Here is a 14,706-nt window from a genome sequence, read left to right as displayed (position 1 = left end):
CTTTGGAGGCTTTCAATCGTTCATGGATTTGAACGATCTTCTTTGTCGTTTCCCGAATGATTTCCAGGCCTGTGAGAGTACTATCAAAAACTTGCCCCTTAGCTAACTGGGTGTCACCCACTTCAGCCCAGCACAGAGGGGATCTGCACTTCCGGCCATAGAGGGCTTCAAATGGGGCAGCCTTGATGCTCGTGTGATAACTGTTATTGTAGGAAAATTCGACAAGAGGTAAATGAGTATCCCATGCCTTTCCAAAGTCAATCACACAGGCTCTCAGCATATCTTCCAGTGTTTGAATGGTCCTCTCACTTTGCCTGTCGGTCTGAGGATGGTAGGCTGTGCTCATGTCTAGCCTTGTTCCTAGGGAATGTTGTAACGATTGCCAGAATCTTGAGGTGAACCTACTATCTCTATCGGAGATAATTGATATAGGAACACCATGCAGTCGTACAATTTCCCTAATGTATGTTCTCGTAAGTTTCTCCATCTTATCAGTTTCCTTGATAGGCAGGAAGTGTGCAGACTTGGTCAATCTATCGATGATGATCCATATGGTATCAAGTCCACCCGTTTGTCTTGGGCAACTTGGTTATGAAATCCATAGTGATCCGCTCCCATTTCCATTCTGGGATCTCTGGTTGTTGCAGTAAACCAGAGGGTTTCTGGTACTCGACCTTAACCTTTGCGCAAGTAAGGCATTTACTTACGAAGGTAGCAATCTCTGCTTTCATGTTAGGCCACCAGTATAACTTCTTGAGATCCAGATACATCTTATCTGAACCTGGGTGGACGGAATATCGAGTGTTGTGCGCCTCGGTCATGACCAAGTCTCGGAAACCACCGTGTTTCGGGGTCCAGATCCGGTCCATGAAATATAGGGCTCCGCCACCCTTGGCATCTAAGATCTTATCCATTCCTCTGAGGGATTCACTCGCCACATGCTCAGGTTTCATAGCTTCAAGCTGGGCTGCCTGAATTTGCTTAGACAAGTGCGAATGGATAGTCATTGTCAACGACTTGACTCTTCGACCAAAATACTCCTTCCGACTTAGGGCGTCCGCTACTACGTTGGCTTTACCCGGATGACAACGAATGTCGCATTCATAGTCATTGAGTAGCTCAACCCATCGTCGTTGGCGCATGTTGAGTTCCTTCTAATCGAATATGTGTTGTAAACTCTTGTGGTCAGTAAAAATGGTGCTTTTAGTGCCATACAGGTAATGTCTCCAGATCTTCAGAGCAAACACAGTCGCTCCTAGTTCAAGATCGTGTGTGGTATAGTTCACTTCGTGTGTCTTCAGCTGTCTCGAGGCATAGGCGATGACCTTACCTCGTTACATCAGGACACAACCGAGCCCTTGATTTGACGCATCACAGTAGACAACGAAATCTCCTATCCCTTCGGGGAGGGATAGTATTGGTGCGGTGCACAAGGCTCGCTTTAGCGTTTGGAATGCTCTCTCCTGTTTCTCCTCCCAGTCAAAGGCCACACCCTTCTGGGTCAGTGTTGTAAGAGGTTTCGCAATGCGGGAGAAGTTCTGTATGAATCTACGGTAGTAGCCAGCGAGACCTAGAAATTGACGAATTTCTGTAGGCGTCTTCGGTGCTGACCAGTTCTCAATGGCCTTAATTTTGGATGGGTCTACATGGATTCCCTCTTCGCTTACCACATGTCCTAAGAATTCGACTCTTCGGATCCAAAATTCACATTTCGAGAACTTCGCATAGAGCTTCTCCGTTCGTAAAGTTCCTAGAACTTGTCGCAGGTGATCGCCATGCTCTTCCTTACTACGAGAGTAGATCAGGATGTCGTCAAAAAAGACAATGACGAACTGATCCAAGTAATGTCGGCATACTCTATTCATCAAATCCATGAAGACTGCGGGCGCATTGGTCAATCTGAATGGCATCACCACGAACTCGTAGTGTCCGTAACGAGTTCGGAAGGCTGTCTTCGGAACATCCTCCTCTAGCACCCGTAAATGGTGATATCCGGATCTCAGATCAATTTTGGAAAAATAGTTCGCCCCTTGCAGTTGGTCAAATAAATCGTCGATGCGAGGCAGAGGGTAACGATTTTTGACCATCAGTTTGTTGAGTTCCCTGTAGTAGATACACATACGGAATGATCCGTCATTTTTCTTAACGAACAAGACCGGTGCTCCCCAAGGTGAGAAACTCGGTCTTATAAAGCCTTTGCTGAGAAGTTCGTTAAGTTGACTAGATAATTCCTGTATCTCAGCTGGTGCTAATCGGTATGGAGACTTGGCTACTGGGGTAGCTCCTGGAATTAAGTCGATTCTGAACTCGACCTGTCGTTGCGGAGGTAAACCTGGTAGCTCTTTTGGAAAGATGTCTGGAAAGTCGCTCACTACTGGAATGTCTTTTATTTCTTTCGTTTCTAGGCTTGTATCGACAACATGAGCAAGGAATACACGATATTTCTTACGAAGATATTTCTATGCTTGAATACTGGAGATAATACGAAGACTCGTACCGAGTTTGTCACCGTAGATGACTAGAATTTCGTTAGATGGGAGGTTTATACGGACTGCTTTCTCGTAGCACATGATGTCGGCGCGATGAAGACTCAACCAATCCATGCCGATGATAACGTCGAAGCTTTTAATTTAAACCGGCATGAGGTCGATTGGAAATGAATGGTTATCTAGAGTTAGGTTGCATCCTAAGTATATGCTCCTGGTGCTTTTAGTTTTCCTATTAGCCATTTCTACCGAGAATTGTTCTTTAAGTGCGTGTGGTTGATGTTTAAGTACGTGAGCAAATTTATGGTTCACGAAGCTTCGCTCCGCTCCATTATCGAATAGAATGCATGCATAGGAGTTATCGAGAAGGAACGTACCAATCACCACCGTCGGGTCAGCAATCGCTTCCCCATGGCCTATTGCCAGTACTCTTCCCGCTCCACCTGCATTCTTTGCTTTGGGGCAGTCCCTCTTATAGTGGCCCACATCGCCACAACCATAGCAAGCCTGGCTTACGCCCGTACCGGGGACTTGGTTAATCGGCCTCGCCGGAGATTTACGACTAACGGACAGTGTGTCCTTTCTTGTTGCAGTTAGAGCACTGCATTTCACGGCAGGGGTCGTTGTGGTGGAAGTTGCATTTGTTGCACTGAGGCAAACTTCCAGCATACTGCTTCACCAGAGCAGTAGCAGCAGTAGGGGTTATCGCAGCATGTACAGCCACAATTTGCTGCTTTTTGGCAGCTCGCTGCTTCTTCTTGTCATCCCAGAACTTCCGCTTAGTGTCAGCAGGTTTAGAGGGTGCTGAGACGGCTTGGGTTGTTGTCGCGGTTGGGGATTGAATTTCATGGTCGATGAGTCGTTGTGCCAGTCTCTTGGCACTGTCAAAAGTAGTGGGGTTTGATGATAGAACATTTCCTTGATACGAGGCACCAGCCCCCAGATGCACCTCTCGATCTTCTTCCCTTCAGTGGGAACCATATTGGGGGCAGAGAGCCACCAGTTCGCTAAATCTGGCGGTATATGCGACTATGTTGGAGCCCTTCATGGTTAAGCCCCATAGCTCCTGCTCCAACTTCTGGATTTCGCCCCTCGGGCAGTACTCCTCAATCATGAGGTCTTTCATTGTTTCCCAACCCATGTTGTTGGCTCCGACGAGAGTTAGAGCTTTAACGTGGCCGTTCCACCACGTCAGCGCTTTTCCTTCAAAGGTGCATGCAGCATATTTAACCTTGCTCGCCGCAGGGCATGAACAAATTTCGAAGACTGATTCCGTCTTCTCTAACCATTGCGAGAGGGCATTGACTCCGTCGGTCCCATGAAAGGACTTCGGCTTCCAGTTAGTTAAATCCTTGTAGGAGCACTCTCTCGTGCGCACAGGGATCTCAGCATGAGTAGATTCAACAGGGGTTCCACCTCGGTTGTTGTCAGTTGAGTGATATTGAGCCATGGCAGTTGCCACTGCCGCAGCTACTGCAGCATTCAGAGCCGCAGTATCGATGATAGGAGGAGGAGGTGGTGGTGGGGTTGGAGGATTACGTCTTGTTGACTTGCGAGGAGGCATTTTTCAGCTATAAGTTTATAAAGACAAATACAATGGTAAGAATCAATTGTAAGTAGGGTGAGACTGACACATGGACTAAATAGCCATAGTCCAACAGTTGAATGAGTGTACAAATTGAGTTCACAATCGAGAAGAATAGTAGGAAAAACACAAGTGCAAGGATTTTCATACAGAATAGATAGCTGTCAATATTACTGGTATTATTGATGTAATAAGTTCGGGGAAAACCGACCTAGCAGTAGGTCTTACATCATACCATACGGAAAAGTTGACAGTTTCTAGATTCCTAATTAGAGTACTGAAAGTTAGGAATATTTTACAGACAAGTGCTACCTAAGGCCCAGATACTAAAGGCTATTCCTTAAACAAAAGACGAAGATGTGCTAGACATCTTCTACCGGCGACGAGAATTCCTTGGGCGAATCCTCATATCTGCCAGTTGACGCACCACTTCACGGAGGTGTCGTTCGTGAGCTATCGGGCAAACTCGAAGTTCTGTGACTTTGGTGGTTAATTGTTGTCGTAGTGCGTCATTGGCTCTCCTCGTCCCTTCGAGTGCTTCTTCCAGATGTCGAATGCGGATGGTGTTAATGCCTGAGTTAGCATCAATTTACATGACCCGGTCGAGGGCTGCTCGACCTTGTTCAACGTTACGTGAAATTCTACGGACTATGACGGGCAGAGCTCTATCCGCAGAACCACCTTCACTAACGTTGTAAAAGCTTTGGTCCCCAAAGTAAGGTAAGGGTTGACCCTGTTCGTCACTCCAGCGATTTAAGTTGTTTACCCACAAGGGTGTGGGACCTGGAAAAGCTGGTCGGGGATTGTTGTTTGGGGCTTGACCTAGGGGAGGTAGATTGTTGACTTCGGGCTCAGAGTCAGATCCATCCGAGAAACCTTCTGCTTGATGGTCATCCAATGGGATTTGGTGCTCATCATCGGACTCTACGTCGAGCCATCGTGTGTTGCCTTCGTTTGGAAAGTATGGGTCACCATGATGAAATCCAGCCATGATATCTACGCGAGAAAGGGGACATAAGAATCTTATGACATTATACGTACTACTAAGATAATTATAAGATGATCTATATCAATTATGTCAATACCTGTGTAGTGCGTACCAATTAAATGAACATAGGGTAGGATAGGTCTTCGAATAAGTAGCCCTAACTCCAAAACCACAACGAAACAAGGAACAGGAGGTGAAGCAAAGGTTACAGATTCTCAGACTATAACACCTAATTGCATACAACCTTAAAGTATCCACTTAACGACTATTGACCTATTTGATAATGACCCTTTTAGTTCTCAGATAATTGATTATAGTAACACAAAATACTCGTATAGTATTTTAAATATATGCTCTGCTCTAATGTTCCTATTGTAGTAGTGTTGGTAAGTTTTTAGACTTGTTACCATATCACAACCATTCTAGGGCATATGCTAATCACTCCTCGGACCAGCATAGTTGATCAGGCTATGCCATTTCCAGGACTGACCATACATCCCCGAGCTTACCTGTGATATTTAACAATCGTAATACTTTTGTTCTTATCATTGTGACACTGATTTTAGTAAGAATGCAAACTTGTATACTAAGTTAAATATTTTAGTATTTAAAGTATAGACTCTTGGTCAGAGTGTTTTAATCCCAAATGGTTTTATAGTTAGTATATATTTTATGGGTTGATATACTCAATTCATTATAAACAATGCTCTGATACCAGTCTGTCGCACCCCAAAACCGAGAACGGCGGAAACATTCTGGGGCGGAGGACATCATATAAAATATCACAACAGAGTAATAGTAAACAAGCAAACATCATCATCCATTGCATTAAATATATACTTTTAATACAAGTGTGTTCTGTACAGTTATAGACACCAAAAATGTAAATCAAAATAAAGAGATGAGTCCTGAATGCGCTTCATCTTCTCAAAAGATGGTCTCGGTACCTGTCTACTGATGACCTGAGAATACAAGTTATTTTGAAAGAGTTTATCAGCATTAAAGCTGGTGAGTTCATAAGTATTTAGTGTCGGTGTTTGTGTCAAAATGTTTAAACGTGATGTTGAAGTAAGAGTTTGTAATCATTTGTATTAAAAGTATATGGATGTTTGTAGGGTTTGTAAAAGTTTGTAATCTCCTAGAAAATCCTATATTTTCTACCAAAAGTAGCCTTCTATCAAGGCATAACTGTTATGTGTGTTTGTTTCTTGTAAGCGTGTGTAATTTTCCCAAGTATAACTATCATTATTAAAATATAGTTTGTACATTATTGTTTAAGTGAAAAAGATCACTAAATAAATGTAAAGGGTAAATTAATGTAGTAATGTAGTGTTATATTATAGGAACTACTGCCGTACTAACTACCTTAAACCGGATTTGTATCAAGGTATCATGTGATGAATTGCACCATACTATCGGTTGAGTAACAACGACAAATGTAGGTCGTAAATATGGTATGACGTTTGGGACTCGCAGACCTACAGGTCCGGCTGTAGCTAGCAGCAAGGTGTAGGATAGTCAATCCAGTATAGATCTATACGCAAACTCACGATCTCCCTCCAAGAGACTCTGGTTACAACTCGAGCCATGACATTTAAGGCCTGCTCCGATACAGTGGATCACATTTATGTAAATGTATGTATGTATATGTAATGTATTGTTTCTGTTCTAGTATCGTTGTATATGTTCTCTTTCTAGTATAGTTGTATATGTTCTTCTAATATAGCTGTATATGTTCTCATAGTAATATCATGTATATGTTCTAGTAGTAATAAGTATTGACTTATGAATGAACTGACTCCTTGTATGTTTGTTGAAACTAAAAGTAGTAAGTAGTATAACCCTAACTATTCCAATTATAGTTTATTAGTAGTTTGAGGAATGACTGAATGTATTGAACTAAGATATAAATCTTTATGTCAATACATATACACATAATATATAAATAAGGATTCAACGACACTCAGACAAATAACTGGGTACTTTAGGACCACAACCAAACGAGGAACAGGAAGTAAAGTGGGTTATTTCTCCTAAGTCCTTCAAACTCTATTTATATAAATATATATATGTATTAAGCATGGTTTTTAACAATATAAGAGTTTAAAACATGTGGAATAGTTTAATGATAGTTTAAATTCACTTGCTTGGTAAAACAGTTTGATGTAATTAAACTTCCAATAATATACTAGTTATCAATCACATGTGATTGATCTAATAACTTATCAAGATTTAACTTGTATTCTCCCCCATAAAAGCATTTAAAGCATTTCAAAGGTTGATTAATAGGGGTATCAACTCACCTGTAGTGAGTGGTTCTGATAACAATGTTGGATTAGTTGCTAGGTGTCAAGTGGTGACTTGAGTACACACGTGAATCCTATTTAGCATATATTGGCACATATATGGATATAATTAGTGTTATGAACAACTAATTGATGATTTTGGGACTACCTTAGGGACTAGTAGACACTTATAATGAAGTGTTACAATCATATATGATTGTATGAAGGGTTATAAGGCTATACAAGAAGGTGTATGGCCAAAATACACACTATATGTGTGTGTGCGGCCAGGTGTGCGGTCTGGTGTGCTGCCAGCACATGTGTGCGGCCAGGTGTGCTGCTAGATGGTGTGTGCTGCCAGAAACATGGTGTTCTTGGTGTTCTTGGTGTTCTTAGTGTTCTTGGTGAAAGTTGTTACCTTTTGGATGATACTTGAGAGGATTTTGAGTCTTTGCTTTGAAGAAATGTAAGAAATGATCAAGAGACCAAGGACTTTATATATATAGGAGGTGAGTGTGGCTGGGGTGTGTGTGGTTGGGTGTGTGCGGCTGGCTGGCGACACACTCTAGTGTGCGGATGCACACACGTAACTTGGTGTGTTTGGCTCGTTTTTGCAATGCTATACTCTAACTATCCCATCCTCCGACAAGTATCCCAATTATACTAAGCTTTAAGCACCCATTTAGACTCAAAAACCTCATTATAGAATAGCAAAACGAAGCTAATCTTTAATAAAAATGAAGAATGAAAGTTATAAATTTCGGTTTGTCACATTTTCCGATCTCGAGACGCTTTTAGTCGTTCCCATAACTGACTGATCTTCTCCATTTTTTCCCGTATAAATTGTGGGCCGGTGAGTGTGATATTCGTCACTTGAACCCTAGCCAGTTGGGTATCGCCAACCTCAACCCATCATAATGTTGACCTGCACTTGTTTCCTAAAAGTGCCTCGAACGGAGCGACTTTGATGTTGTAGTGGTAGCTGTTGTTGTAGGAGAATTCAAATAAGGGCATGTGAGCGTACCATGCCTTGCCGAAGTCTATCAGACAGACATGAATCATGTTTTCTACTGTTTGATAGGTTCGCTCACTTTTCCTGTCTGTTTGGGGATGGTAAGTTGTACTCATGTCGAGTCGGGTTCCCAAGGACCTCTGCAACAATTTCCCAAAGCGCGAAGTGAGTCGGCTATTCCTATCCGAGATGATGGATAATGGCATACAGTGCAGTCTCATGATCTTTGTGAGATAAGTCTTTGTCAGCTTTTCCATATTTCCAGCCTCCTTGATTGGTAGGAAGTGGTCGGACTTGGTTAATCTGTTAACAGTCAATTTAAATGGTGTCCGGTTCACCAAAAGTCTTGGGTAGTTTTGTTTGGAAATCCATGGTAATCCGTTCCCACTTCAACTCGGGTATTTTTGGATGCTACAATAATCATGAGGGCTTTTGGTACTCTACCTGGAACTTGGCACATGTCAAACACTTGTTCATATAAGTTTCAATCTCAGCTTTAATGTTCGGCAACTAATACAAATATTTTAGGTCCACGTACATTTTGTTAGAACCACGATGAACGAAATATTTAGTCTTGTGTGCTTTGTCCATAATCAATCCTCTAAGGCCATTGAACTTTGGCGTCCAGATTTGATTCATGAAGTACTAAATCTCGTCATCTCTTAGTTTAAAGTTCTTATTCATTCCTCACATCGCTTCACTTGATGCGTTTTCTGTTTTCTGGGCCCTGAGTTGAGCATTCCTTATTTGCGCAAAAAGATGTGTGTATGGTCATCGTTAACGATCTTATTCGACGCCTTGAGTGTTCTTTCCAGCTCAAAGCATCTGCCACTGTGTTCACCTAGCTCGAATGGTACCGAATATCACATTTATAATCATTTAACAACTCAACCCATCTTCGTTGCATCATGTTGAGCTCTTTCTGGTGGAGGATATGCTGAAAGCTCTTGTGAACAGTAAATACCATACACTTGGTACCGTACAGATAATGTCTCCAAATATTCAATGTAAATATTATGGATCCAAGCTCAAGATCGTGGGTGGTGTGGTTGACCTCATGGGCTTTGAGCTACCTAGAAGCATATGTGAAGACCTTTCCTCTTTGCATGAGCACGCATCCCAACCCTTATTTCGAAGCATCATAATACACCACGAAGTCCTTCGTGCCTTCCGGGAGGGACAAGATCGATGCACTACAAAACACTTGCTTCAATGTCTAAAAGTAATCCTCTTGTTTGTCTTCCAAGTTAAAACTCACACCTTTCTAGGTTAACGTTGTGAGGGGTTTAGCTATATTGGATAAGTTCTTGATAAATCTCCAATAGTAGCTAGCAAGATGAAAGAACTGGCGTATCTCCATTGGCGTCCTTAGTGGTTCCCAGTTCTCTATTGCCTTTATTTTGGATGGGTTAACATGTATTCCGTCCTTACTGACCATGTGCCCCAAGAAGTCCACCTTTCGTAACTAAAACTCACACTTAGAAAATTTTGCGTACAACTTCTCCTTTCGTAATAACTTTAGTATCGATCGCAAGTGTTGACTATGCTCCTCTTCACTTCGTAATTATATCAATATAACCCGCCGAATGTACGTTATTCGAGGACGAGACTTAATGTATTGGTTGAAGAAATGTCTCACATAACCCGTCGAATGTATGTTGTTCTAGTTGTTAATGTAATAAAAAAAGTTATGTCTAGGATAATGATCAAAGTGTTATGTTGGTTACCAATGTGTAATCTTATTATCAAACAGATAATGGTATCATGCAATGGATAATAGTTTTATCCAATATATAATAAAAATAAATTTAATCTTTCAAATCAAGATTATTGGTAAAAATGTCGGTGTGCGGTTATCCAATCTGTAATAGTATTATCCATCATACAATACATCTAAACTTAGAAACTTATCTAGCATGCATATAAAAAAAACTTATGTACATCATTTGGAATATATATATATATATATATATATATATATATATATATATATATATATATATACATACATATACCTTCATAACTAAGGCATAATCATGTATATGGTACTATTACCCAATGGTTAAAGGTATTATCCAACATATATTAGATCTAGAACTTTTGTGTAAAGTCATTGACCAATGTATAATTTATTAGCATGGCATGCCGTCTTCCTAAAAAGAGTGAAATGATTAAAAACTAGTAGAAAAAGATGGTATGAGCTCACTTGTTATGTTATTGTCCAAAGGTTGAATGAAACATGAAGATGGTGGTCCTTGGCTTGGATCTTGGTGTTCTTGAGATTTCCTTCGAAGAACTTGAGTTATGAGAGATGTGTAGACAAGATATTAAGCTTGGAATGAAGAATTTAAGAGCGATGGTGCTGGTGGCAAAACACTCTGCCAAAAGAAGAAGAGATGAAGATGAGAGTTTTTACATTGGTTATTGCTAAGTTGTGAAGAAAATGAATGTATTTATATTATAACAAAAGGGTTATAGTTTGCATAGGTTTTCTACGTTTATCGGCGTAGCTTTTCTGTCGGTCTTTGGAGGCTTTCAATCGTTCATGGATTTGAACGATCTTCTTTGTCGTTTCCCGAATGATTTCCAGGCCTGTGAGAGTACTATCAAAAACTTGCCCCTTAGCTAACTGGGTGTCACCCACTTCAGCCCAGCACAGAGGGGATCTGCACTTCCGGCCATAGAGGGCTTCAAATGGGGCAGCCTTGATGCTCGTGTGATAACTGTTATTGTAGGAAAATTCGACAAGAGGTAAATGAGTATCCCATGCCTTTCCAAAGTCAATCACACAGGCTCTCAGCATATCTTCCAGTGTTTGAATGGTCCTCTCACTTTGCCTGTCGGTCTGAGGATGGTAGGCTGTGCTCATGTCTAGCCTTGTTCCTAGGGAATGTTGTAACGATTGCCAGAATCTTGAGGTGAACCTACTATCTCTATCGGAGATAATTGATATAGGAACACCATGCAGTCGTACAATTTCCCTAATGTATGTTCTCGTAAGTTTCTCCATCTTATCAGTTTCCTTGATAGGCAGGAAGTGTGCAGACTTGGTCAATCTATCGATGATGATCCATATGGTATCAAGTCCACCCGTTTGTCTGGGGCAACTTGGTTATGAAATCCATAGTGATCCGCTCCCATTTCCATTCTGGGATCTCTGGTTGTTGCAGTAAACCAGAGGGTTTCTGGTACTCGACCTTAACCTTTGCGCAAGTAAGGCATTTACTTACGAAGGTAGCAATCTCTGCTTTCATGTTAGGCCACCAGTATAACTTCTTGAGATCCAGATACATCTTATCTGAACCTGGGTGGACGGAATATCGAGTGTTGTGCGCCTCGGTCATGACCAAGTCTCGGAAACCACCGTGTTTCGGGGTCCAGATCCGGTCCATGAAATATAGGGCTCCGCCACCCTTGGCATCTAAGATCTTATCCATTCCTCTGAGGGATTCACTCGCCACATGCTCAGGTTTCATAGCTTCAAGCTGGGCTGCCTGAATTTGCTTAGACAAGTGCGAATGGATAGTCATTGTCAACGACTTGACTCTTCGACCAAAATACTCCTTCCGACTTAGGGCGTCCGCTACTACGTTGGCTTTACCCGGATGACAACGAATGTCGCATTCATAGTCATTGAGTAGCTCGACCCATCGTCGTTGGCGCATGTTGAGTTCCTTCTGATCGAATATGTGTTGTAAACTCTTGTGGTCAGTAAAAATGGTGCTTTTAGTGCCATACAGGTAATGTCTCCAGATCTTCAGAGCAAACACAATTGCTCCTAGTTCAAGATCGTGTGTGGTATAGTTCACTTCGTGTTCTTCAGCTGTCTCGAGGCATAGGCGATGACCTTACCTCGTTACATCAGGACACAACCGAGCCCTTGATTTGACGCATCACAGTAGACAACGAAATCTCCTATCCCTTCGGGGAGGGATAGTATTGGTGCGGTGCACAAGGCTCGCTTTAGCGTTTGGAATGCTCTCTCCTGTTTCTCCTCCCAGTCAAAGGCCACACCCTTCTGGGTCAGTGTTGTAAGAGGTTTCGCAATGCGGGAGAAGTTCTGTATGAATCTACGGTAGTAGCCAGCGAGACCTAGAAATTGACGAATTTATGTAGGCGTCTTCGGTGCTGACCAGTTCTCAATGGCCTTAATTTTGGATGGGTCTACATGGATTCCCTCTTCGCTTACCACATGTCCTAAGAATTCGACTCTTCGGATCCAAAATTCACATTTCGAGAACTTCGCATAGAGCTTCTCCGTTCGTAAAGTTCCTAGAACTTGTCGCAGGTGATCGCCATGCTCTTCCTTACTACGAGAGTAGATCAGGATGTCGTCAAAAAAGACAATGACGAACTGATCCAAGTAATGTCGGCATACTCTATTCATCAAATCCATGAAGACTGCGGGCGCATTGGTCAATCTGAATGGCATCACCACGAACTCGTAGTGTCCGTAACGAGTTCGGAAGGCTGTCTTCGGAACATCCTCCTCTAGCACCCGTAAATGGTGATATCCGGATCTCAGATCAATTTTGGAAAAATAGTTCGCCCCTTGCAGTTGGTCAAATAAATCATCGATGCGAGGCAGAGGGTAACGATTTTTGACCATCAGTTTGTTGAGTTCCCTGTAGTAGATACACATACGGAATGATCCGTCATTTTTCTTAACGAACAAGACCGGTGCTCCCCAAGGTGAGAAACTCGGTCTTATAAAGCCTTTGCTGAGAAGTTCGTTAAGTTGACTAGATAATTCCTGTATCTCAGCTGGTGCTAATCGGTATGGAGACTTGGCTACTGGGGTAGCTCCTGGAATTAAGTCGATTCTGAACTCGACCTGTCGTTGCGGAGGTAAACCTGGTAGCTCTTTTGGAAAGATGTCTGGAAAGTCGCTCACTACTGGAATGTCTTTTATTTCTTTCGTTTCTAGGCTTGTATCGACAACATGAGCAAGGAATACACGATATTTCTTACGAAGATATTTCTATGCTTGAATACTGGAGATAATATGAAGACTCGTACCGAGTTTGTCACCGTAGATGACTAGAATTTCGTTAGATGGGAGGTTTATACGGACTGCTTTCTCGTAGCACATGATGTCGGCGCGATGAAGACTCAACCAATCCATGCCGATGATAACGTCGAAGCTTTTAATTTAAACCGGCATGAGGTCGATTGGAAATGAATGGTTATCTAGAGTTAGGTTGCATCCTAAGTATATGCTCCTGGTGCTTTTAGTTTTCCTATTAGCCATTTCTACCGAGAATTGTTCTTTAAGTGCGTGCGGTTGATGTTTAAGTACGTGAGCAAATTTATGGTTCACGAAGCTTCGCTCCGCTCCATTATCGAATAGAATGCATGCATAGGAGTTATCGAGAAGGAACGTACCAATCACCACCGTCGGGTCAGCAATCGCTTCCCCATGGCCTATTGCCAGTACTCTTCCCGCTCCACCTGCATTCTTTGCTTTGGGGCAGTCCCTCTTATAGTGGCCCACATCGCCACAACCATAGCAAGCCTGGCTTACGCCCGTACCGGGGACTTGGTTAATCGGCCTCGCCGGAGATTTACGACTAACGGACAGTGTGTCCTTTCTTGTTGCAGTTAGAGCACTGCATTTCACGGCAGGGGTCGTTGTGGTGGAAGTTGCATTTGTTGCACTGAGGCAAACTTCCAGCATACTGCTTCACCAGAGCAGTAGCAGCAGTAGGGGTTATCGCAGCATGTACAGCCACAATTTGCTGCTTTTTGGCAGCTCGCTGCTTCTTCTTGTCATCCCAGAACTTCCGCTTAGTGTCAGCAGGTTTAGAGGGTGCTGAGACGGCTTGGGTTGTTGTCGCGGTTGGGGATTGAATTTCATGGTCGATGAGTCGTTGTGCCAGTCTCTTGGCACTGTCAAAAGTAGTGGGGTTTGATGATAGAACATTTCCTTGATACGAGGCACCAGCCCCCAGATGCACCTCTCGATCTTCTTCCCTTCAGTGGGAACCATATTGGGGGCAGAGAGCCACCAGTTCGCTAAATCTGGCGGTATATGCGACTATGTTGGAGCCCTTCATGGTTAAGCCCCATAGCTCCTGCTCCAACTTCTGGATTTCGCCCCTCGGGCAGTACTCCTCAATCATGAGGTCTTTCATTGTTTCCCAACCCATGTTGTTGGCTCCGACGAGAGTTAGAGCTTTAACGTGGCCGTTCCACCACGTCAGCGCTTTTCCTTCAAAGGTGCATGCAGCATATTTAACCTTGCTCGCCGCAGGGCATGAACAAATTTCGAAGACTGATTCCGTCTTCTCTAACCATTGCGAGAGGGCATTGACTCCGTCGGTCCCATGAAAGGACTTCGGCTTCCAGTT

This window comes from Lactuca serriola, chromosome 3 (genome assembly GCF_051521515.1).
Source record: "Lactuca serriola cultivar US96UC23 chromosome 3, Lser_US96UC23_V15, whole genome shotgun sequence".
NCBI classification, from domain to species: domain Eukaryota; kingdom Viridiplantae; phylum Streptophyta; class Magnoliopsida; order Asterales; family Asteraceae; genus Lactuca; species Lactuca serriola.
This window is presented reverse-complemented; position numbering follows the sequence as displayed.